Below are 24,323 nucleotides of genomic sequence, written 5' to 3'. Positions count from 1 at the left end.
TGTTACTGATTTAATGAAACACTTCGAATGTGCATGAGTATGTCGTGCAGAAAGATCACCTGCAACTTTCTTGAATAAACAAATTCGTTCAAATGAACGAGTTAAATGAACGGATCAAAAGAATGAACGATCCCCTAATGAAAGGATAATTAAAATGAACGACATTGCCCACCTCTAATCTGCAATGCTCAATTTTTCTTTTCTAAAACGGTAAGACTGTTTCATACCATTTGATCAGTTTCTGTCTGCAATCCTTTACACAAGGGTGACACACTATATGTGGAACCCTTGACTCTTCCTGGTCATCAAATTTGACACCGAAATACAGGGTGTCCCAGAAAGATCCGTACAACTTCAAAAATTTATTGAAAAAGAAACAATAGGGTTACAGCGAAACTAATTAGTACATTAGATAGAATAACTCAAAAAGTTTTTTCCTATAACTTAAGTTATTACCTTAGGAAATTTCTGCATGAGACCCTTTCTTAGCACGAACAATATCAAGACGATAATCCAATTCCATCCACGACCGTTTCAGCATGCTAACATCAACAGTAGCTACAGCTGTTTGGATGTTTTGTTCCGTTGTGTTTGCGTATCGGATTTTGTTTCGGTAAACCACGCAACACATTGAGCTTTCTTCACGCGATCCGCCATTGAAATAACTAAAATGCTTTAATATTCCTTTGCGTGATATGTAGCGCCATGTATGGTCAGAAACATACTGCAGAAAAAACTTTTTGAGTTATTCTATCTAATGTACTAATTAGTTTCGCTGTAACCCTATTGTTTCTTTTTCAATAAATTTTTGAGGTTGTACGGATTTTTCTTGGACACACCCTGTATATCTTCATAAAAATCTGTTATATTTATTTAATGCTTCTGGTCCACCTGAGGCGGCCAGTCGGTGGATTTTCGAGATGCAGAAAATCATCTAATTAGCGCCCCTGTCATATGATTATGCGGCATGTAAATATTTCCTTGGGTATTCGTTTGGCTTAGAATTTCCTCGGCAAAGTTAAATACCTTGTGCAATTTCGCATCAAAGAGAGCCCAGGTGCCTCCATCTGGTGGAAACTGGGCGGTAAAAACTACTTGTGTCATGCATCAGCGCCTGAATTGGTGACACATGAAAGACTGATGCCTTGTCGGGGATCGCACATGATCTGGTTATGGCCAAATGGCCACTTACGCAGTCCCACTGGAAACAAAATTTAATGCTTCTTCACGGGACATTCTTCACAAAGATAACAAAAAGAATTGGGTGAATTCAGGCAAGCCCTTGTTAGTTATCATCTCTACATAGTATAAAATGAAGTCTCCAAAAATCGTCTGTGTGTTTGAACGCGCAAAACTCGAGAACCACCCGGCCGTTTTCGCTGAAATTTTTATGTTTAGCCCGGGAAGGTTTGCAGACCAGTTAAAAAAAAAAAAATTCCGAACTTTAGTTCTTTTTACTTTCTTTTACAAAAAAAAGGAAGTATTGTATTCTCGAAAAAATTTTCACCCTAAAATCGGCCTTAATTTCCATTTTGCTCACCCCCAAACGAATGTTGAGTTTTTTTTCAACCTGACCACATGTGGATATGTGCCTAGAAACGTACAGACACCCGAAATATCCATTTGACGATTCCCGAGTTAATTACAACGAGTTTTCTCGTGACATCTGTATGTACGTATGTATGTGCGTATGTGTGTATGTGTGTATGTATGTCGCATAACTTGAGAACGGAATGTCCTAGAAAGTTGAAATTTGGTACATAGACTCCTAGTGGGGTCTAGTTGTGCAGCTTCCTTTTTGGTTGCATTCGGATGCCCCTAAGGGGATCTTTTGCCCCTTTTTGGGGGGAAATCATTGTTATTTTCGATGTAATTTCAAGTTGTGTTATAATTTGTCTGACACTTGGCGATATATCGCCAGTCTTTTGGTCGTCAAGGTTTGTAGCCAACTTGGCGACAAACTTGGCTCTTTTTTTGGGGGCCCCTTTTTGGGGGGAAATCATTGTTATTTTCGATGTAATTTCAAGTTGTGTTATAATTTGTCTGACACTTGGTGATATATCGCCAGTCTTTTGGTCGTCAAGGTTTGTAGCCAACTTGGCGACAAACTTGGCTCTTTTTTAATTTGGTTTCAATTTGGCTACTGTTGGTGATATTTAGAGAGTAAACAATTGAATCACATTAAAATTGCCAGTAATGGGGAAATGACGTTAAATTGAAGTAAAAGGAAGTCATGTGATGCACACATCAGCTCGTTTTATTCTAATTTAGGCCCAATTTTCACATAAATACAAACAAAGTCACTTTCGCATTTATATTATTAGTAAGGATTGATTAAAATAAATAATAAATGTTTTAATACTAAGAATATAATTAAAAGAAAAGAAAAAAAAACTTAGAGAAGAACTAATTTTTGAACTTTGTGAATGTTTAATTATTTTCAAGAGAAAATTTCGCTGGTCATATGACAAAGCAAAACGGATGCGAAAAGAATATTTTAGCCTACGTAGAGCCAGCTAGCTGTAAAGAAAATAAAGCTATGGCAACTAACTCAAAGCTAAACAAAATAAGATATAAATACTTACTCAGAAGCAACAGAGATTGCCCCATTCTTCACGAAGATGTCTTCCAGAAGATATTTTTTCATTCACTGATGGGAGACAGTGATTTATTGTTTAATGTTAGACAAACAATAAAATCACTAGTCTTCCAAGCAGGAAATGAAATTATAGTCTTTCTCAAAGCTTCGATGTCTCCGCCCAAACTGGAAACCTAGGGAGAAAATTAATATTTTAAAATGGGCTATAAAGAACCAGATTTGGTTATAGTTTTTTCAAAATCTGGAAATTTTTTTATTAATGGCTTTACAGTTTTTCTCTACATAGTATAAACTCTACATAGTATAAAATGAAGTCTCCAAAAAGCGTCTGTGTGTTTGAACTCGCAAAACTCGAGAACTACCCGGCCGATTTTGCTGAAATTTTCACAGTTTGTTCCTTTGAGTCCTGAGAAGGTTTGCAGACCAGTTCCAAAACAATTCGATGAATAGTTCTTTTTTTATTCCAATTTAGGCCCAATTTTCACATAAATTCCCGAATATGGGGGGTGAAAAATTACTCGCAAATAGCAATATTATATATCGTTGGAAAGGGAAGAATTTTCCGCATTCTGCGCAATTTGTTCCAATGCTCTAACTTAATTTGCAACGGGAGTTCCTTACGTTTTTAGCTCGAATTTTTTTAGGCTTAACTGAAATTTCGGCACTACTTTCTTCATTAAATGAATCAATAAAAAGTGAAGGAATTGTCCCGCAGTTTTCTTTTTGACAGCATTGCCAAGAGCTGCTTTTTTTACTCCAGATCTAACTCGACGTAAGTCGAAAGTGTAACCCTCTATCTCCATTAGAAAAACAGTTACAAGCGAATTAAATGAAGTTCAAAAATCTGTTCTCTATTCAAGTTTTTATCGATTTTATTTTGCGTTTCTACATTAACGCTTTTTGACTCTATTGTTCATTTCCATCTTTCTCATTTTCAATTCTTAAACTTATTTTATTTTGTATTTCCATGGTTACGCCTTTTAAATCCATCTTTTTCATTTTATTTTATTTTCTTAAAAGTATTTTAGTATCTGTCGTCATTGTTTGGCGAGAAAATTTTGCATGATGGTTTTTTTCCATTCATTTAATCCTGGTTATTGAAGATACTTTACTTGATGCAATGGTTTTTTCAAGGTAGATCGGGCAAAGCCGTGCAACGCAGCTAGTTCTAGATAAATTAGATACACAAGTTTAACTGCTCTACTTATACTTTAGTATTTCGCATCTACTGACATAAAGCTAATGGTAAACTTCTAAAGTATTGCATAGTTATCCAAAAGTAAATAATAATTACTATAAGTACTATTTTAAATCAATTATTAAACTGGTTTAAGGGAATTCTGCCACTCGAAGTCATCTTGAACCATGTGAGAAAAGTGATGCGAATTGCATTATTTTCATCTAATCATTCAAGTTTGGAAAAAGAAGCTTATTAATAACTTTAAATTATTCTTTTATTCTAAACTAGTGACACCCGCACGGCTTGCCCGTAATAGAAAAATTAAAAGGTCTTTTGGTTCGCCTGTATATTTACAAATAATGTATGGTGAACTTTCTCGCCAATTGGCTTATACCCATATTACGGTTACACGTGATGATAATTTCGTATCTCGCCAATTGTGTTGTGCCCATGTTACGGTTCCACGTTATGATAATTTCGTAATTTACTCGTCCATCTTGTGATAGTTTTGTTCTTAAAACTGGAATAGAAAAAGAGCCACATCGAATTTTCGAAAACTTCAAGGTGCAAACCCCCATGCCACAAACTAACTTTGTCCATTCTATTCTATTCAAGAGTCACAACTGACTTCAACTGTATTTATGTCGAGGTCTGCATACTAGTGCCTTGCCTCCATTATTTTATATACCGATAGATGGCCAAAAACTAACTTTGTACCAAATTTCATGAAAATCGGCCGAACGGTCTAGGCGCTATGCGCGTCACAGAGATCCAGACATCCAGACATCCTACAGACATCCAGACATCCTGGCATCCGGACAGAGAGACTTTCAGCTTTATTATTAGTAAAGATAAAGACTGCAAGTATGAATTTGCATCTAATATGGTCTTTAGTAGCTATGGAAGATGTCCTACTGGAGTTGTATAGTGAGCAGTAGAAGATGAATTTCTCAAATTTGTGTCTTATCTTTTTATTTATGCGCCTGAATTTAAATTTGCTCTCAATCGCCACGGATTGATGACACTAAGGGAAAAAAGGTAGGATAACTCATGCATGAAATTTATAATTTATGCTTTTTCAAAACATTTTTAATGAATTTTTATGTAAAATGTGTGAAATTTCAATATAAAAATGAATACGATACAATGACACAAAAAATACACCACCAGCTGAGTTATTCCATCCGATGACTGCAGTTTCGTGCTTTTTAGCACTCATCAGCTCGGAATAGGAATCACATGAACTGGAGGCGAAAAACCTCTTAAGGGAGCCAAGAGAGCCAAACAAACTGGTAGGAGGTTTTTCGCCTCCAGCTCATGTGATTCCTATTCCGAGCTGATGAGTGCTAAAAAGCACGAAACTACAGTCCTCGGATGGAATAACTGAGCTGGTGGTGTATTTTTTGTATTTCTGCCTTAGCCCTGCTTAGGATGGTAACTTACTACACGATACCATGAAGTTAGTTTTGACCTCGGCTTCTGCCCAGAGAAGAGTTTACACACAATAATATGAAAGACACTCTTTAGAAAAATGTACAACCAACAGTCACACGCACTATAAAAAGCTATTTTTATTTTTATTGCTAGTAGTGAATTATAAACACTTACAGCGATCATGTTCAAAGAAGCAATACAGAAACAAATAACAGTGCAAATTAGAAAAAATTAATTAAAAAAAAAGGTAAATAAAATATTTAGGGGAGACTGGGGGCAGGTGATCCCCCTTTTTTGTTGGAGCTTGTAACTTTCATTTCCATCAGTGGAACTAAACGGTGTCACGTTGTATAATTAAGAGTCTTCTGCTCATTATAATGCTATGCCTTTTAAAAAATTTATTTGATATAATAATGTATTTTTAAGAAAAAAACCAAAATTATGTATACAAAGGAGACTTGATCCTGGAAGGGAAAGTGAAATTCAAGTCAAACTTCTTAATACGAACTGTCAATTATTTACTCATTAAAAAAAAGTTCATGTCAAAGTAAAAAAAAAAAAAACTAATTTGAATTTTGACATCTTGAATTCAAATTATGTTTTTCGCAATCACGAGTGTGTGTGTGTGTGTGTGGGGGGGGGGGTATGTGTGTTTGTGGTGTAGGGGATATGTGTATGTGTGTGTAGGCATGTGTGTTTGTGTCTGTGTGAATGTATGAGTGTGTGGGTAGTTGTGTGTATGAGTGTTTGTGTGTGGTGGGGAATGTGTATGTGTGTGTAGGCATGTGTGTTTGTGTCTGTGTGCAGGCATGAGTGTGATGAGTGTGTAGGTAGTTGTGTGTATGAGTGTTTGTGTGTGGTGGGGAATGTGCATGTGTGTGTAGGCATGTGTGTTTGTGTCTGTGTGCAGGCATGAGTGTGATGAGTGTGTAGGTAGTTGTGTGTATGAGTGTTTGTGTGTGGTGGGGAATGTGTATGTGTATGTAGGCATGTGTGTTTGTGTCTGTGTGCAGGCATGAGTGTGTAGGTAGTTGTGTGTAGGTGTGTGTATGTGTAGGTGTCTGTATGTATGCGTGTGTGTGTATATATGTGTTTGTGTGTGTGTATATATGTGTTTGTGTGTGTGTATGTGTTTGTGTATGTGTGTAGGTGTATGTATTTGCGTGTGCGTGTGTGTGTGAGTGTAGTTGTGTATGTATGCGTGTAAGTGTAGCATATTGACGCAACCTGGAGAAAGCTTTCGCTATAGGAGCAGCATCGTGAGGAGTCGGTCGACGGTGATGCTGCAGAGGGTGCTGGCGGGAAAATAAAATGATAGCACATCAAAACAGTCAAGTGAAAACAATAAGCAGTTGTGATTGCTCAAAAAAAAAAAAAAACAGTAGCTATAAAAAATGATATTTAACAAAGAAAATCAACTCTGTAATAGGAAAATACTAACATTGTTAGAGGAACTCATAGTTTTTCATTAGTTTTGATCATGTACTCTGTGAAAACTGAGAAGAAAATACTAATAAAAAGACATTTAAATTTTAACGTATATACTGTAAATAACGAGTAGTATTTTAATGTCATAAACTATAAAAATGTTTCACAATTGACACCAAAATCAGCTGAAATGAGTGATTCACATGAAAAGGAGAAATATAACGTTTTCAAATGTCAATAATAATTTTGGGACAGTGAAGTATTCAACAAGCTTTTTACAGATTTCGAAGTTTAGGTTTTTTGAGCAATGAAGATTGCTAATTGTTTTCATTTGACCGTCCTTGGCGTTGTGGTTCCTTTTTCAACCCCTCCGTCTGCAGGCGCGACTCCTCCCAGCAGCCGCTTCCCCTGGTCGGTGGCGCCCATGTCCTACACACACGCACGCTCATACACATACACACTCACACACACGCGCCTTTACACACACACACATGCCTTTACACACATATATTACACACACGTCAACGTGCATTCACACTGGGTCTACGCACACACACAAGCCTACACAAACACAACTATACACACATAACCATCCAAGAGGAGGGACAGACTTGGGGAGACAGGAGCCGTTTCTAGAGACAGTTATTCCAGTGAGTAGGGTCTTGTCGCAGATCGTGATTGTGAAAAACATAATTTGAAATCAAAATTTCAGAATTCAAATCCATTTCTACCATCCCCCCTTCTTGTATTGTGGTAACAGGAAACTTTTTACAAAGTTAGCTTTTTTAAAAGCTTTTGCTATTCATTGGGATTTTGCGCCATCTATTGGCTTTCTTTTGAAACGCGACGGCAGTACTGTAAAACAATAAGTACATAGTATAAATAGCGTATACTCAGGCGCGTGCACAGAAATTCCGGGGCCCGTCACAAATGACTTTTACGGGCCCCTCTTTATATTGTTAACCCCTATGTTCCTACATATATTTCACCCCTCATTTTAAAAATCTGGGGTTCCCTTCTGGCTCGGGTCCGGGCCCACAAGTGTCAATTCTTCCCCCCCATGTACGCCCCTGCGTACACTTATATGTGCTTATTCGTATAAAAGAGCACTTCATCCAGGATCAAGTCTCCTTGATTCGAAAGTATCAAGTGTTTTTATTTAATAATTATTTTTATTTTACACTTTTTAGTAAATTATCATCGACTTAGTTGTTAAAATTACAAGATGTAAATTTCGCAACTTGATCATTTCATGGAGAGAATTTATATAGTGAGGATTATTAAGTAACTTGCGGTGGTCTAAATTACTGATTATTAGTTCATCTAGAGACCTAACTCGTCTTAAAGCTACATATGCTTGACCTTAAGCAAAAATGCGCGAACTTAAACCAACCACAACTATATAAACATCCTCTATAACTCATGATGACGCGAGCATGGAATCGTCGTCAGTCAAATCTTTCTCGCAAAACTAAGAAAGCCCGTCAAGAAATCACATGTCGAGCAACTCAGTCCCCCGAATTACGAGAAGAACAAATGCAGCATGTTAGAGATGAAAATCGAATTAGCAGACTTAGTAAACAACAAATTCAGGCAGTGAAAACGCTACCTACATTTGTCGCACGCAGGTAGCGTGCGACACGATCTCGAACTGACAATATGGCAACTGGTTGTTGATATGGTGAATTTTGATTACTGTCATGTGATTAGTGACACTCCAAAAGTGAAGACAAATCGATCGACGTAAGAATCATCAAAATTGATCAAGTCATTTAGCCTCTACGACGCCACATAGAAACAAACATAGATACATAGACTCATAAACACATTATCCTCCTTTGTGTCACGCACGTGCAGTCGGGTAAAAAATACTCTCACCTCTGAAAACCTGACAATGACGCATAATTTCAAAAGCATGTGCAAAACATATTATCTGGCACTTGGAGATGTAAACCTACCACGGCTGCTTGGCAGTGTTGCCAAAAATTGTGTATTTATTAATTTCTAGATTTGAGAGGGGGGACAAGTTTCCCGAGGGACTAAGTATCCCCACTCTCCCCTATTATGAAGAGTACTAGTACCCGCACAGCTTTACCCGTAATAGAAAATTTAAAGTTCTTTTGGTTCGCCTGTATATTTACAAATAAAGTATAGTGAATTTTCTCGCCAATTGGCTTGTGCCCATGTTGCGGTTCCACGTTATGATACTTTCTTAATTTACTCGTCCATCTTATGATAATTTTGTTCTTAAAATTGGAATAGAAAAAGAATCTCATCGAATTTTTAAAAAATCGCTTCGAGGTGCACACCCCCATGCTACAAACTAACTTTGTGCCAAATTTCATGAAAATCGACTTAACGGTCTAGGCGCTATTCGCGTCACAGAGATCCTGACAGACAGAGATCCGGACAGAGATCCTGACAGACAGAGAGACTTTCAGCTTTATTATTAGTAAAGAGTAAAGAAGACAGGTGTTTTAATGGATTAAACATACAATTTTACTTTGGTGACAAATATTTACTATAAATAAATGCTTTATTGAAACAGAAGTGACTTATATAGGATGTAATATCTCCATGGAATATATATATTTATTTAAAAAAAAATACATACTCCCTTGTATGGAAGTATATTATTATGAATAAAATGTTAATGCGCTGAAAACCTAAGTAGAAAGTGTAGTAAGTGTAGAGAATAACTTTCAAATTTAAAGAAATTTCCCCCTTTTCATTGGCGTTTGAAATTGATATAACAGTAACATAACTAAATGGAATGTGTTAAAGAAACAAGTTTATAGTAAAAAAGTGGCTTAGAGTGAGATGAGAAGTATTTTAGATACCTGAACTTCCTAGTTTGTTACGAACTGAAGTAAGACAGACATTTTCGCAGAGATTGTCAATAGAAATCTTGCCTATGGTTTAACGTAGGGTTCTATGGGAGCTTTGACACTGGATTTGAAGTTTCTTTCAAGGCGCCAAATTTAGAGACGTCATCACTACTTTCATATTCGACTGAAATTTTACCTACACTGCAAGGCCCGGGCTGGCCAGGTCGGCTAGTCGGCGATCGCCGAGGGCCCCCAAGCTAGGAAGGGCCCCCAAATAAAGCGAAAAAAAAATCTGTAGCAAAAAATGATTTTACAATTCTTTGATTTCCTTGTAACTATTTCAATCTGTTTCCTTATACGTTTTGCCAGGATCAGGGCCTGAATACTGAATAGACCAACTAGGCTGTGGTATAGGGCCCTTGCCTTTTAGGGGCCCCCCAGTGGCTAAAGTTGTCTTAGCTAATGACTAAAAGTAAAATTTGCCTGCATAGTAACCCCAAAAAATCTTTGCTTAGAACCTTCCTATATCTTAATCAGGTCCTGTCCGGGATGCTTTTGATCACTCTTTCTAGCTTTATACAAATAGCACATTGGGCCTAATTAAAGCCAGGTAGGGCCCCGGGGTAAACATTAATTTTAGGTTAAGGACCCCTAGGGCTTTAATTTAGGAATCGCCTTCGGGCTCCAACAGAAATGTTCAACCTCCCTGCAAAAAATTATCAGGGCCCCTAACCGCCCACTGAATTGCCCTCCCTTCCCCCGCCCCCTTTCAAAAAAAGTTAAACGAGTAGTTGTTGTTTGTTTTTGTATGCTTCAATATTTCTACCTAAATTTTGAACTCATTTATTTAAATATTTTTACAAGTTTATTATTATTTTAAGGTTTTGAATAGTTATGTGGGACTTTAAATCCTGATTTTTGGCTGATCATTTTATTTATAAGTTATATAAGCAAGTAAACAAGTTTCTTATGACTTAATAGTATTCTAATAATAACTGTTCTCCTCTGTAAATCTTGGTTTTGAAAAAAGTATTCACGTTGTATGGAATTCCTATTGGTTTGGTAAATAATTTCGCTTTTCGTTCTGTATTTCTTAAAAGTTTGAGACATGTTTTTTCGATTTGAGGGTTTTCTTTCAAATATTTTATTTTCTATTGTCTGCTTGAAATTTTCGATGAATTCATTTTTGTCTCATTAATTAGTTTTATTTCATTTATGTTGATCTTGGCGGTATTTAAAGTTATGTTCTGTAGTGAACCGAAATTCACAGAATTTTTGTTAACCTGAACTGGTCAAAACATTTTTCCGTGAAAATACTTCGACCAGTTTTCAAGGCATTTTCAGTTAATTTTTGAATGCTTTGAAGCCGTTAAGCATTTCTTCATTTTTTCAGTATCACTTATTCACGGTTGTTACGAATAACGGTTAATACGAACAAATTCGTGAATTTTTGACATTTCGTATTAACCGAGTTCAACTGTATTAACAAAGATCTATTTTAAAGTGTGGAATTTCAGAAGGAATACATAAAGGTATTTTTGAATTTCATTTTATTCCTCTATTAACCGGGATTAGAGATGTTATGTGCCTTTTATATAAGTTGAGACACAAAACATTGACATCAATCTTTTGATCAAGTTAAATTTTTGTTTTCACCCCTACAGAACTGATGAGACTATCATTAAGAGATTCAGGAGTGCCTAACCCCCCTAAGAGCAAGGGCGCACCTCCCTAAATATCACGAAGACCCCCCCCCCATAAAGCAAGACCCACTCCCAGAACAGTGAAAAATATCTCTCAAACCCCCCCCCCAAAACTTTTAGTGGCGCAGTCTGTGCCATGACCCCCCCCCCCAGGTGGGCACCCCTGAAGAGAAATTTTAAAACTTTGCGGATGTTTCATGCTTTCCGTACATATATTTTTTTATATTACAGACTGAATAGTGTATAAAGTAAAAACTGAACGGGCATGAAGACAGCACTACATGATTGTAAGCTATAAGATACGAATTTGTAACTCAATTAAAAATTAAAATAGTTATTTACAAAACTAAATAGCCTGATGATGCTAAAAAGTTTTGAGACAGTTTGGAGCGAAAGAAGCATCAGGGCACGTTTAGAAGCCAGCCACAGTTTAAGAACGTGCGTAAAGGTGCTCAGACGTCAACGCGTAAACTTGCTCCGTTGCCAAGCTTGGATTTATTTTTAACGTGCAAAAAAAGTTAATAACATTTCAGTTCGTACAAATACAATTCTCAAAAAAGGATAAAATTCTGCTAATTTTTATGTATTTGTTCTTTCTTAACTAAGTATTATTTATTCAATAAGTTTCAAAATGTTCAACTCAAAATTTTCTCGACTTGGTGGAAAACCGATAATTCTTTCTGCATGCTAGACCGAAGCTTGACTGATGCACAAAACCTTGTGAGGATATTTGCTAGGGAGCAGCATCAATCTGTTATGACTGTTGGCCCTCCAGTTATATCAGGGCCGGATTACTAAATAGGCAAAGTAGGCAGTTGCCTATTGGCCCCGAGGTTCTGAAGGGCCCCAGAGAAATCTTAAAGTTGAAAATATGTAAGAAAAAAGTTCTCTTTTCGTCAAAACAATTAAAGTTACAAAAAGCAATTTAAGGATGCCTTATAGTCACCTTTTTAAAACTTCAATAGTTGAAAAAAGTTCTCTTTTCGAGATTCCAACAAATAAAATTTTAACCAACAATCAGGCCGCTAAGTGCGTTTCTCCAAGTTTTTGTAGAATCAATAAGATGAGATAAGACAAGAACTGTGGAATATGGGTATAAATGGCCGTGTGAAAAAAACTGGAACACAAGAGAAATGCAGGTGTAATAAAAATTGGAGTAATCAAACTTAATGACTTGTTCAAGACCCAATGAATTCATGTAGATTGCTTTAGTACCCCATCTCCTTTGGCTTAAATCAGTAAATAAATGGAAAAATACATAAATTTAACTTTAGTTTTATTACTTAACGTATCCAAAAAGAAAAAGCAAAAAGCAGTTTTTGAAACAATAATTTTCTTACATTTTCGGGGGAAGGGCCCCCAGAACCCCCACATCAGGGGGCGACTTTCCAGTACCTAAACGACCACCCCAAAAGGAGCCAGTCCGGGCCTGACTGCAACAAATAAAAGTACAACTTCAGAATACATAACTTTCCACACTGGTGATTATGTACACAAACAATACCAAATAATAAAAAATATATATATTAATTTGAATTTTTGGCATCTTGAATTCAAATTATGTTTTTCGCAAAAACGAACGTGTGTGTGTGTGTGAATGCGCGTATGTGTTTGTGTAGGCGCATGTGTGTGGGTGTGTGTGTGTGTATGTATGCATGTGTGTGCGTGTTGTGTATGCAGCGCGTGTTGTGTACGCTCGCATGTTGTGTGTGTGTGTAGGCGTTCGTTTGTGTGTGTGTAGGAATATGTGTTTGTGTCTGTGTGCAGGCATGAGTGTGTGTGTGCGTGTGTGTAGGAGTGTGTGTTTGTGTCTGTGCGCAGGCATGAGTGTGTGTATGTGTGTATGCGTGTTTGTGTATGCGTGTGTGTGTAGGATATGGACGCAACCTAGAGACGGTTTTCGCTAAAGGAGAAGCATCGTGAGGAGCCGGTCGACGCGACGGTGGTGCTGGCAGAGGGTGTTGGCGGGAAAATAAAATGATGGAAATTCTCATTTTAGCATCGGTATGCAAACAAAACGTTTTATAAAATGAATAATTTTAGAAAACACGCAAATTTTGACTTTCAATTTTACCTTATTTATTTGCGTGTGTGTGTTCTATTTATTTTTTCTTTTCTTTCAGCAACAATAGCAAAACTGATGTGGGACCTATACAACAATCTTTTAGTTATGACAGACTTTAAAGTTCACTCACTCATTATTAGAGTTTAATACGGAAAAGTTTTCATGAATTCCCTCTGCTCTCATGCAAAATAGTGATAGTGCGGTTTACGTTTGTCCGGCTCCCAAGCATTGATTTTTCTGTTTAAAAAGCAGATTCTGGAAGATTTTCTCAAATGAATTGGCAACAGTAACTTCCTTCCATGCAAATCCCCGAAACGTTTTTTTCCCCGTCTGGATTTACTCCAAAGCAGTTAGCTCTGAGAATGCCGTAAAACGTATTTCACTGCCAGCACGGTGTTAACGGAGGAAAGACAACGTGCATGATCTTTCCGTGCCCTGACAATTAAATAAATTTTTCATGTAAATATAAAATCGGTTAACATTGAAAAAACATAAAACATGCTAACACTGTTCTGGTCTTTCGAGCCAGAACACGTATAAAACTTAAGTGAAGTAAATTTGTTTCTAGGTAACATGAGAAAACAAAGAAAAGGAGAGAGAGAGAAGAAAAAAGAATTGTTGTTAGCATTCTTCTTCTTCACCAGCACAACAGCCTGGTGCAGGCCAAGGCTTTCTCCGTCTGCTTCCTCCAGGCGGTACGACACGTTGCCAGGTTTCTCCACCTGTTCACTCCCAAAATTTTTAGGTCCTTCTCAACACTATCCAGCCACCTTGTTGCTGGTCTTCCCCTTCTCCTTGTACCCTCAATCTTCGAAAAAGTTAGCTTTTTAACTGGGGCCAGATCTGCACACCTAAATACGTGTCCCAGCCATCTTATTCTATTGGGTTTAATTACTCTTAAGATGTTGGGTTGTCTGTATTTATGGACTGCTTCAAAGTTATATAAACTTCTCCAAGCATCATTTTCCTTTACTGCTCCAAAAATTGACCGAAGGATCTTTCTTTCAAAAATGAGAAGTCTGTTTTCCTCTGTTTTATTAATTGCCCATGTCTCACTACCGTATAAAATGATCGGTCTTATGAGGGTTTTGTATAGGTTTATTTTTGTATTAATGGAAAGGAGCTTAGATTTTAATTGGCTCTTTAAGCCAAAGTAGCATCTATTTGCCATCAAAATTCGATTTCCAATTTCAACTTTTAACTCATTCTTACTGGTAATAGGCGTACCCAAGTATTTAAACTGGGTGACTCCTTCAAAAGTATAGTTTCCAATATTAAGCGGCTGCACATCATGTATTCTAGTGCTCGCAACCAAAAACTTAGTTTTTTCCTCGTTTACAGTCAAGCCCAACTCCCTGGTAGCGATCTCAAGGACAACAAATACCTCAACCACATCCTGTTTTCTTCGTCCAACGATGTCGATATCGTCCGCGTATGCCAATATCTGTATAGTTCTCTGCAGGATTGTGCCTCTAGTGTTAGCATTACTACAGGCTTATTTTATTAATGCTTAAATTTCCATCTATTTTTCCAGAAACCAATTTCTGACTACTTGGCTTCAAATTTGCAACAATCATTCCTAATAGTACTCTACTGCTCAAACTGATATATTCTGTGGGAAAAAATGCGTAGGTACAGAATATATATATCTTACTACTATTATATATGCGAAAGTTTGTCTGTATGGATGTATGGATGTATGGATGTTTGTTACTCTTTCACGCAAAAACTACGGAACGGATTTTGATGAAACTGTACAATAATATAGCTTATGCATCAGAATAACAGATAGGGTAGTTTTCGTCCCATTATGGGGCGCAAAACCCCCTTAGGGGAGCAATAAAATACAATTTTCGTATAAATTCTCTAATATAGGGATGAAAAAATACTTGCACATATTTACATTATATGTCCATCGAAAGCTCTGATTTTTCTGCTGAAGATGGCACCTATTCGAAATTTTTAAGTAGAATAAAAAACGAGTTATGAGCTTTTTAGTTCCATGTTCGATGGCTTTCCTAAACTCAATACAGTATTTAGTATATCATCTCAACTCCCTGTCGATAGCGACAATTGTTGTGCTGTTGACTATCTTTGCTTTTCGTGACTGTTCAAGGCTTTTCTCAAGTCAAATCTTGAAGTAAGATTTTTGCACAAGATTGGCAAATAATATATGATTTGGCTGATCATTTTCCATTTAAACGGAACTTTAATGTAATTAATGGTTTTTATTATTATTTATGCTGATTGAACACTTACTCCTTATCCAATCAACCAGCAGATCGCCAAAATTTTTGCAGAAAGATTTCCGTAGCTGATGCATTTGGCAGTTTTTTTCAACATCGCTGTTTTTGAAGCGGAAGACTACGTCATAATGTTTCTCAGCTTTCACCATGTAAACAAAATATCGCCAATCAAAGAATCTTTAAAAAAACTTTTTTACTGTGTTAAATAATCCAGCAACTAAATTAGGCAAATCCATAAACAGCACAAAAACTTCCATTAATTTTCCTTTTTGCACAATTTTAAACAATCGCCAAATTTTACTACTTATTTTGGAAACATTTCGGATGAAAATCTTTAGCGCCATTTTATGGTGACCAAAAGTATCTCAGCACCTGGCGATAATATCTTTGTAACGAAAATTAATATCATATCGTTTTACAAAGTCAGGAAAGAATGGGGGAGCATCATCGAAGGTATCCCAAAACGATTCCCGCAAATTCGGTAAAATCGCACCAAGAGCCCACAATGATTGAAATTTTCCAAAATAACTAAAGCAAGTATAAGGGGATTACGAGCAACTTCAATAGCAATACAGAGAAGTTTTTAGACTCCATGTTAAAAAAAAAAAGTATCAACAGATTAATCTTTTTAAACATGAGAAGAATAATTTCATGTTTTGGAAATTTGTATATGCCTACATATAGTGCTTTCGTTTCTAAATCAATACTATTTTGTTCTTTATACTTATTGCTATTTTACTTTTATGGGTAAGGAAGAAACTCGATTTTTAATCACGTAAAAAAGATGTGTTTTAAATTCTTTCACTTAAACCAGAAAACAAAAGCAAGTAACGATTTTTTCTCATAATTATTACTACCCAGGCAACGCCGGGTATTTTTGCTATTATATATATATATATATATATATATATATATATATATATATATATATATATATATATATATATATATATATATATATATATATATATATATATATATATATATATATATATATATATATATATATATATATATACAGTGAAATTCCGTTACAACGAATACCAATACAACGAAATTTCCGTTTCAACGAACTATATTTTCAGTCCCTATATAACTGCCATTACATTATTTGAATTCCATTACAACGAAATTCCCGTTACAGCGAACAAAATTTGCGGTCCCTTGACGTTCGTTGTAACGGGATTTCACTGTATATATATATATATATATATATATATATATATATATATATATATATATATATATATATATATATATATATATATATATATATATATATATATATATATAAGACATTTAACGCACATATGAGGAGGATTTTTGCTTTAAATTCTTCATATTTTCAAAATTACTCTGACTCTGTGAGAGAAAAATTTTCTTGCATCAGTACCTACAAATGTAAAGCATACATATTGCACCGCTCAAGTCACACTGGTCAGCGAAGGACTAACGCTTATACAGAGAAACATAATGGTGAAATGTAATGTGACCTCAGAGTTACGGTGGACAGTAGAGGGTTCAATCCGAATGAAGATGATGTTTTGGAAAGCTCTAGAACGCGTAGCTTTTGACTCGTAACGTTGAACATAATAACAGGCCACGTAGATCAACTTCGCGTTTCCCATACGGCCCGCGGGCAGTAGCTTGAGTGCCACTGCCATAGAGGATAGGTAAAGGAGAAGGTAACAAAAGATATCTTTTAAAGGAAGAGCAGTTTTAAAAATGTGAAGAGAAAAAAAAAAAAAAAAACCGCAAAACAGTCGGAGTAATACTTACAGAGTAAAATAAGAGATGAGTTGAATGAATGCAAAGAAATAAAGTAAGTACAGAATATAAAGAAGCTTCTCTGAGACGTAGGTGTAAAACAAAAATCACAGTTGTTCATTGATTGGAAAATGTTGTGTTTTCCCACTAGTTAGAGACGTTTCTTTACAGGATTGCTGGGCCATTAATTTTACTTATTCCTCCTTAAAAATAATTAATGTTTTTAATGTCATGTACCAAATGTTGCATTTTTTGAAATGATAATAAAATTTCTGAAAATGAAATTGCGTTTAGTTGCTCAGTTGTAGGGCAGATTACCAAATGCTCTCATCCTCCCTTTAAGCTATCGATTCAAGCTAACGGATGATTTACTATTTTCAAAACTTTAACCAAAAGAATTAAACCCCCGAAATAATTTAACAACAGCCTTTCCAATAGTCTTAAAATCGTTTTAATTATTTTTTCAACGATAGTTACTGAATGTACTCGAAATAGTGATCTCTATTTATTAAGGGAACCCCTAAAGCCTTCTTCTTTTTAGAGGGAGGGGAAAAGTGTTACAATTCAGCGAAACTGATTTTATATTAAACTTATAAGTTGGAACAAGCTAGTTACACTGTAAGTTTTGATTTTTTTTCTAAAAAGCAACTTCCAATTTAATTTGGATTGCACTGAGTTTAGTTTTTCCGGACCTCATTTCTTTATTCGAAATCTTTAAATAAAATATTGCGATTATACTCCCATTGTATTGAGTAAAGGTTTATTTAAAGTTAATGTAAGTATTTCGGTAAAAAATGGATACATATACCATAATTTATGAAAATTATTTGCGAGAAATGTAACTGATCACTGTCAGAGCAATTTCAGATGGAAGAAGTTTTAAAATGAGTAATTCGGATATCATTCATTGTTGGGATGTTTGATGCATCAATGCGGTCTCCGTTCTAGTTCAATTTAGAAACATAACAAACGCACGATTTATAAATCAGTATTAGCATTAAATAAGAAAAAAAAGAGGGAGGATAGGAGATAAATACAGTTTAAATTCGAAGAGATTTTATTGGTTGAAAAGTCTACTTTCTGAAAATATATAGTTTAATAGAACAGCCGAATGTTATTGTTTTGATTCACAGTGTAGTTAAAACTAAGATAAACAAAGGCTGTGGGAAGAAAGCTTGTTAGGAGGGGCTTTATTATCAAAATAAGAAGTGCAACATTTTCAGCAGTACATTTACTTATTCAGTGAAACCCCGATATTACGTTTCTCAAGGGACTTGGTTAAAAAACGTAAAATACGAGAAATACATAGCAGCAAAACTGATGATGGGACCTGATGAAAGAAGGTTAAATGTAGGGAAAACATAGATTCGGGGGACGTAAAATCGGGGTTTCACTGTATACGAAGCTAGTGAGATTAGTAGAAATGCGATGCAAATTCCTTTCCACTGATTTTTTTCCCCCCACCTTGGTACAAAAAAAAATTGCGAATTCTCAGCTTCGAAAAAACTTATATGATACGATACACTAGAACCTTGGGTTTAAAAAGTTTTTTTTCTTTTTGAATATTTTATCATGAATGTAATAACTTATTATTATGTATATGCGCGTTTCGTCCAATGTGGATGTCCCAATAAACAGCAAAAAAACTTACTGTGTGCTCAACTCTGCCAAATTCTCCGAAAAATACACAGCATGGTTATTAGCTCATGTATAGACAGCACAGCATAGTTATTTTTAGCTCCTCTAGAAATGCTGCTGCATGTTTCCCCAAGTAAAAAGTTGTATAAGTCTAAAAATAAATAAAAGAAAAATATAAAATACAATAAATACAAACTGAATAATTAAAGTATTGAATAATAATATAACTAAGATTACATCTTTTTAAGAACAAATTTGATTTGAAAAGTGGGGTTATTAAGAAGGAAATACCCTCTGCACTTAATAAATCTTGCAGTCGACCTTGTGTCTGTAATTGCGATTCTCACGTATTTTTTCCTTTTTTAAAGACGTTGCCATAATCTGTGGTCTTATGTTGATTTTTTGGCAAAAAATGGAGAACGTTTTCAGATTAATGAGAAATTTTTTCAAAAGAAATAATTTGTAGCTCAAACTGAAGAAATTTTTGTATCTATTTTTAGTTTAAGTATATCTTTTGAAAAAAAAAAAAAAAAAAATCCAGCGTTGATGAATAAATCATTGTGATCGAAACACCTCGGGAACTTTCTTTTAAAAAATATATTAATTTGATTCTTTAAACGAAAAACGTCTTCTTTTTTTTCCATGAATAAAATTTTTGGAATCTGTATTCTAACTTATGCTATGAAATGAAAAATACCTTTCTTTTTGTTAAGTGCAGAAACTTCTTTTTGAGTACAAACATGTAAAAATATTGAAATATTAAAATTATTCAATTATGAACTTCTACAAGAAAAATAATTTCTTACGTTAAAACCATACCAAACGGTTAAAGGCTTCCACTTTAAAACCTCAACTTTTTTCTTTTGCTACCAAGTATAAGAGTTCGGTTGTTATTCAACGCAGTGGCAGGATTATAGTTTTATTAAATAGGGGTTTTGAACCTATTTTTCAAGCCACAGACGAATGTAAAGAAGACTTGACCTCATTCTTTCTTTATTCTAAACTGACATTAGGGGTCATCCACATATGATGCCACGCTTTGAAGTTGGCGGAGGAAGGGTTCTCGGAATTGTGACGAGGAAGGGTGGAGGGGGGGGGGGGGTAACAACATGTGTAAAATCACACATTTTGGTTGAAATAAAAACATTTATTTTAACTAACAATTTTTTTGAAATCTACAGTGCAGGGGGACATTTTGTGAGTGGGACACCATTTACGGACAGCCCCTAAATCTATTCGTACTAATTTACTGCCTGAAGTGGATAAAGAAGGGCAATTTTCGTCTTTAGATCCGCTTTTAAATAAAAATGCATAAGTTAATAGCACCAATACTCCTTTTCTAAGACCACAATGACAAGAAAGTGAACTTAATTAAAGTGCTGTTCTTTGATAAAAAGAATGACGAATGACATCTTTGACGTGACCATCCCTTAATTCGAATAAAATTGATTTATGATGTAAAAAAATGAATCGCTGCTTTTTTCTTAAATCTTTTTTTTTTTAACCATATTCAAGAAGAAAAAGTTTTAAAGAAAAGACACTTTTAAATAGAGATTGATTTGTAAGTGTTAAAATTGGCAGGCAGTAGTAAATAGTAAATCTGAACATAAACTTTTCCCCCTTATTCAAAGATTCATCTTATCTGGACGTTTGAAAATTCCATGCAATCCGTGGTTGGACAGTATATTTCTTTTTGCTCATTCTATCAACTTCAGTGATTAAAAGTAGTACTTTTGACTGAAGGAAACAACCCCATTAACTGTACAGTTCAAGGAGGAGCTGTATATTTAATCAAAATAAAAAGCGAATGTTCTCTGTAGTTATATTTACGTTTTTACTATCCTAATTTAAGATTATCTATGTCAGCATATTTTTTTTTAAGCTACAAATTTGGTCCGGATAAAGGAGAAACGGATAAACGAGGCTCTACTGCACATATTAAACAAGTGAAATATGCATATCAAGTTTCATCAGTTGGAAAAACTCAAAGTAAAACTAATTTCTCCGCTTGATGAATACGTTTGAGGTCCGAGTGCTTTTACATACCGCTACGGACGTGGGTCTTTGCACACAAAATAATGGTAATGAGCAAGAAACGAAAGCAACAGCCAGGGGGAAAGAGGAAACGGGGCTTAATTTCTCTCACATTTGCAAAAATGGAATCATTACGAGGGGGGAGGCTCGCTGAGTCACAAACATGTGTCACGTGACACGACCGGAGCGGGCCACGCCCTTCTGAGTGGCTATCGATCCTCGAGCGACTCCAATTTCGCCGAAATGGATGCCGACAATTAAAATGTCCCTCCGCTTTCCATGCTCTCCGCTTAACGAACGGAAGTGAACAGAGGAACACACACTGACGCCACCTCTCTTATTTCACGCCACAATTTGGTTTCCTTTCGAAAAGAGGCTTTTGGCTTTTTTAATAAACGTTCAGTTGTTTTGTTTAGGTTTTCATTGCAATGGGGGACTGGGCAGATGTCACGTGGGCCTCCAGTGCAATTACAACTCTTAAAACTAATTTGGTACAGTCACTGGCGCAGTCAGAATTTACTGTTGTTGTAACTTCCCTTAAGTTTTAGCTCTTTTTAGTTTCTTATTTTTATTCGTATTGAATGAAAATAGAAACAAATAAAAAATGTTATTCCTCTTATGTTATTTAGATTTGAGTGAGAAACTGCCATATGTTACGCTAAATATGATACTATTATAATAAGATACAATGAAACCCCAATTTTACGTTTCACAAGGGACTGAGTTAAAAAACGTAAAATACGGAGAAAGCGTAAAATGCGAGAAATACATAGCAGCAAAACTGATGATGGAACCCGATGAAAAAACGTAAAATGCGGAAAAAACGCAGATTCGGGGGATGTAAAATCGGGGTTTCACAGTATTTAGATTATATACGATATTCTTATATAGTATTTCCCTTTAGCGGGTGCTATCTGAGCTAAATCGGACTTCCGCTTTAGTGAAGCTCTGTAAACGGGAGCCGTACATTTCTGCCTTAAGTGGAGTGGCATTGTCGACTTGGACTAGGATAACCAAAATGTAAGCAGCAACAACAACAAAAGTATTTCATTTTACAATTGAGGCAGTGAGAAGCAAAGGAATGCAAGTGAACATTTTCGCGTTTTGAGTAAAACGCGTTTAAAAATTAGCTCCTAGGTAGACTTTCATTGAAATTTTTTCCTAAATCATGCTGTATAGCAGCAACTACTAGGGCTACTAGTACCATCTCTTGCCCCAAGACAGAGGAGAGGTTCACCTATCATGTGTACTGGTTATCTCCAAATTTTTAATTTTGCCACTTACATCCTTGCTTCTCACTGCCTAAATTGGTGATTGAAAATTGCCCTCTTTCTCTAGAGTTAAGTACATTTTGAGCCATGTTAATTAAATCGAAATTCCAAAACACTTCTAGAGATTTTAATAATAAATTTTGAAAATCAATAGGGTACCATTATTAAAGTTTAAAAAAAAAAAAACGATTTTAAAAGGAAACTCGCCGTTTGTTTTCCATACGTCGCTAATCTAAAATTTGATTTGAGGAAATGGTAGGGATGTAAAAGGAATGGCAAAAAGAGTTATGACGTGTTTGTTTTCTATACGTCGCTAATCTAAAATTTGATTGAAGGAAATGGTAGGGATGTAAAAGGAATGGCAAAAAGAGTTATGCCGTGTTAATTCAATAAACAGAAAAAAATAATTGTTCAAATTTCACCCCCACCCCAGCCAAATATTAAAGTTATTGTATTCTGACAAATGTTTTAAATTTATAGCAACAAATAGATCCACAAATACAAAAATACAAAACTAAAAACACGCATAAAACGACAAATGTAGTACAATGTTATAAACAAATGAATTATTGAAAAACGCACGTACAACATTTTATTACATTAAAGTGTATGGGCACGTGATATAAGAATTCGGTCATGAGCAGGTAAAGGGCAGTAACTGCAATTTTTTTTTCATTTTTGTCATTTATTGTACGTTAGCTTTATTGCACAAACTTGCTTATTTGGTTTCCGCTGAAAAAAAAAAAGTCTAATTCCAACATTTCCTGCTTTTAACATTGAATCCAACACACGTTTCTTCAAATATCTCGGAAACTCATTTTTGCAGATACTGCCGTTTACCTGCCCATGGCAGTGCTGCGAGAACATGCACTGAAAAATAAAATATACAGTGTGCACAGTCAAAATACAATATAATCATCCAGAAATGCTTTTAAATTAATGAATATAAAAAAATTAATTTGAATTTTGACCTCTTGAATTCAAATTATGTTTTTCGCAATCACGAGTGTGTGTGTGTGTATATGTAGGCGTGTGTGTTTATGTGTGTGTTTGTGTGTAGGGGGTATGTGTATGTGTGTGAAGACATGTGTGTTTGTGTCTGTGTGCAGGTGTGAGTGTGTGGGTAGTTGAGTGTATGAGTGTTTGTGTGTGGGGGGGGGGAGAATGTGTATGTGTGTAGGCATATGTGTTTGTGTCTGCGTGAAGGCATGAGTGTGTGGGTAGTTGTGTGTAGGTGTGTGTGTATGTGTAGGTGTCTGTATGTATGCGTGTGTGTATGTGTTTGAGTGTGTGTATGTGTTTGTGTGTGTATGCGTATATGTGTAGGTGTATATATGTGTGCGTGCATGTATTTGTGTGTGTATGTATGCGTGTGTATATATGTATGCGTGAGTGTGTGTGTGTGTAGGCAGGTGACGCAACCTGGAGATGGTTTTCGATAGAGGAGCAGCATCGTGAAGAGCCGGTCGATGGTGGTGCTGCGGAGGGTGCTGGCGGGAAAATAAAATGATAGGACGCCAAAACAGTCAAATGAAAGCCATAAGCAGTCGTGATTGCTCAATAATGCACAAGCAAACTAGTGAAATTCTAAAAGAATGCATTAATTATACGGGGCTGTCCACAAATTATGTCACGCTTTTAGGGGGAGGAGGTTCGTAAAATTGTGATTTTGTGACAAGGGGAGGGAAAGGGCAATAAGGGGTGTTGCATCATGAATTTTCTTATCAGAATAAGTTAATGAAAGATAGTGGGACATGTGACAAAGGCTTAAGATGAAGTGTGAGATTTTGTGACAAAGGGATGGGGGTGCAAAAATGTTGAAATAAACTGTTTTTCCATTTTTGTACATTCCTCTAATTTGTATACACATAAAGCAGTGTTTCCAAAAATTAAAAAAAAAAAATTCAAAAGTAAAACAGGTAATATTTTATACAAAGAAAACTTCTTTCGGCAAATCTTTTATTTCGTGTTGTTTTTGTTTCCTGCTGAGAAGAAAAACCCGATACTAAAAGCAAATTGAGAAAACGAGCCTTATTTAAAACAAGTGGTACCCGCACGGCTTTGCCCGTAATAGAAAAATTAAAAGATCTTTTGGTTCGCCTGTATAATTACAAATAATGTATGGTGAAT

The 24,323-nt window shown here is 35.6% G+C and overlaps 1 long non-coding RNA gene across 1 annotated transcript in view; it reads right to left on the bottom strand.

Annotated features, from left to right (window-relative positions):
- Positions 1-12,487: 12,487 nt before the first annotated feature.
- Positions 12,488-24,323, bottom strand: part of LOC129226553 (uncharacterized) — a 28,096-nt gene continuing 16,260 nt past the window's right edge. Inside the window, exons 2-3 of the long non-coding RNA XR_008580797.1 lie at positions 18,902-19,039; positions 12,488-12,605 (exon numbers count right to left, since the gene is read on the bottom strand). This is a non-coding gene — a long non-coding RNA (uncharacterized LOC129226553). The remainder of the gene's footprint in view (positions 12,606-18,901; positions 19,040-24,323) is intronic.

This window comes from Uloborus diversus, chromosome 7 (genome assembly GCF_026930045.1).
Source record: "Uloborus diversus isolate 005 chromosome 7, Udiv.v.3.1, whole genome shotgun sequence".
NCBI classification, from domain to species: domain Eukaryota; kingdom Metazoa; phylum Arthropoda; class Arachnida; order Araneae; family Uloboridae; genus Uloborus; species Uloborus diversus.
Note: the sequence above shows the minus strand (reverse complement) of the source record. Positions and strands in the feature narration are given on the sequence as shown.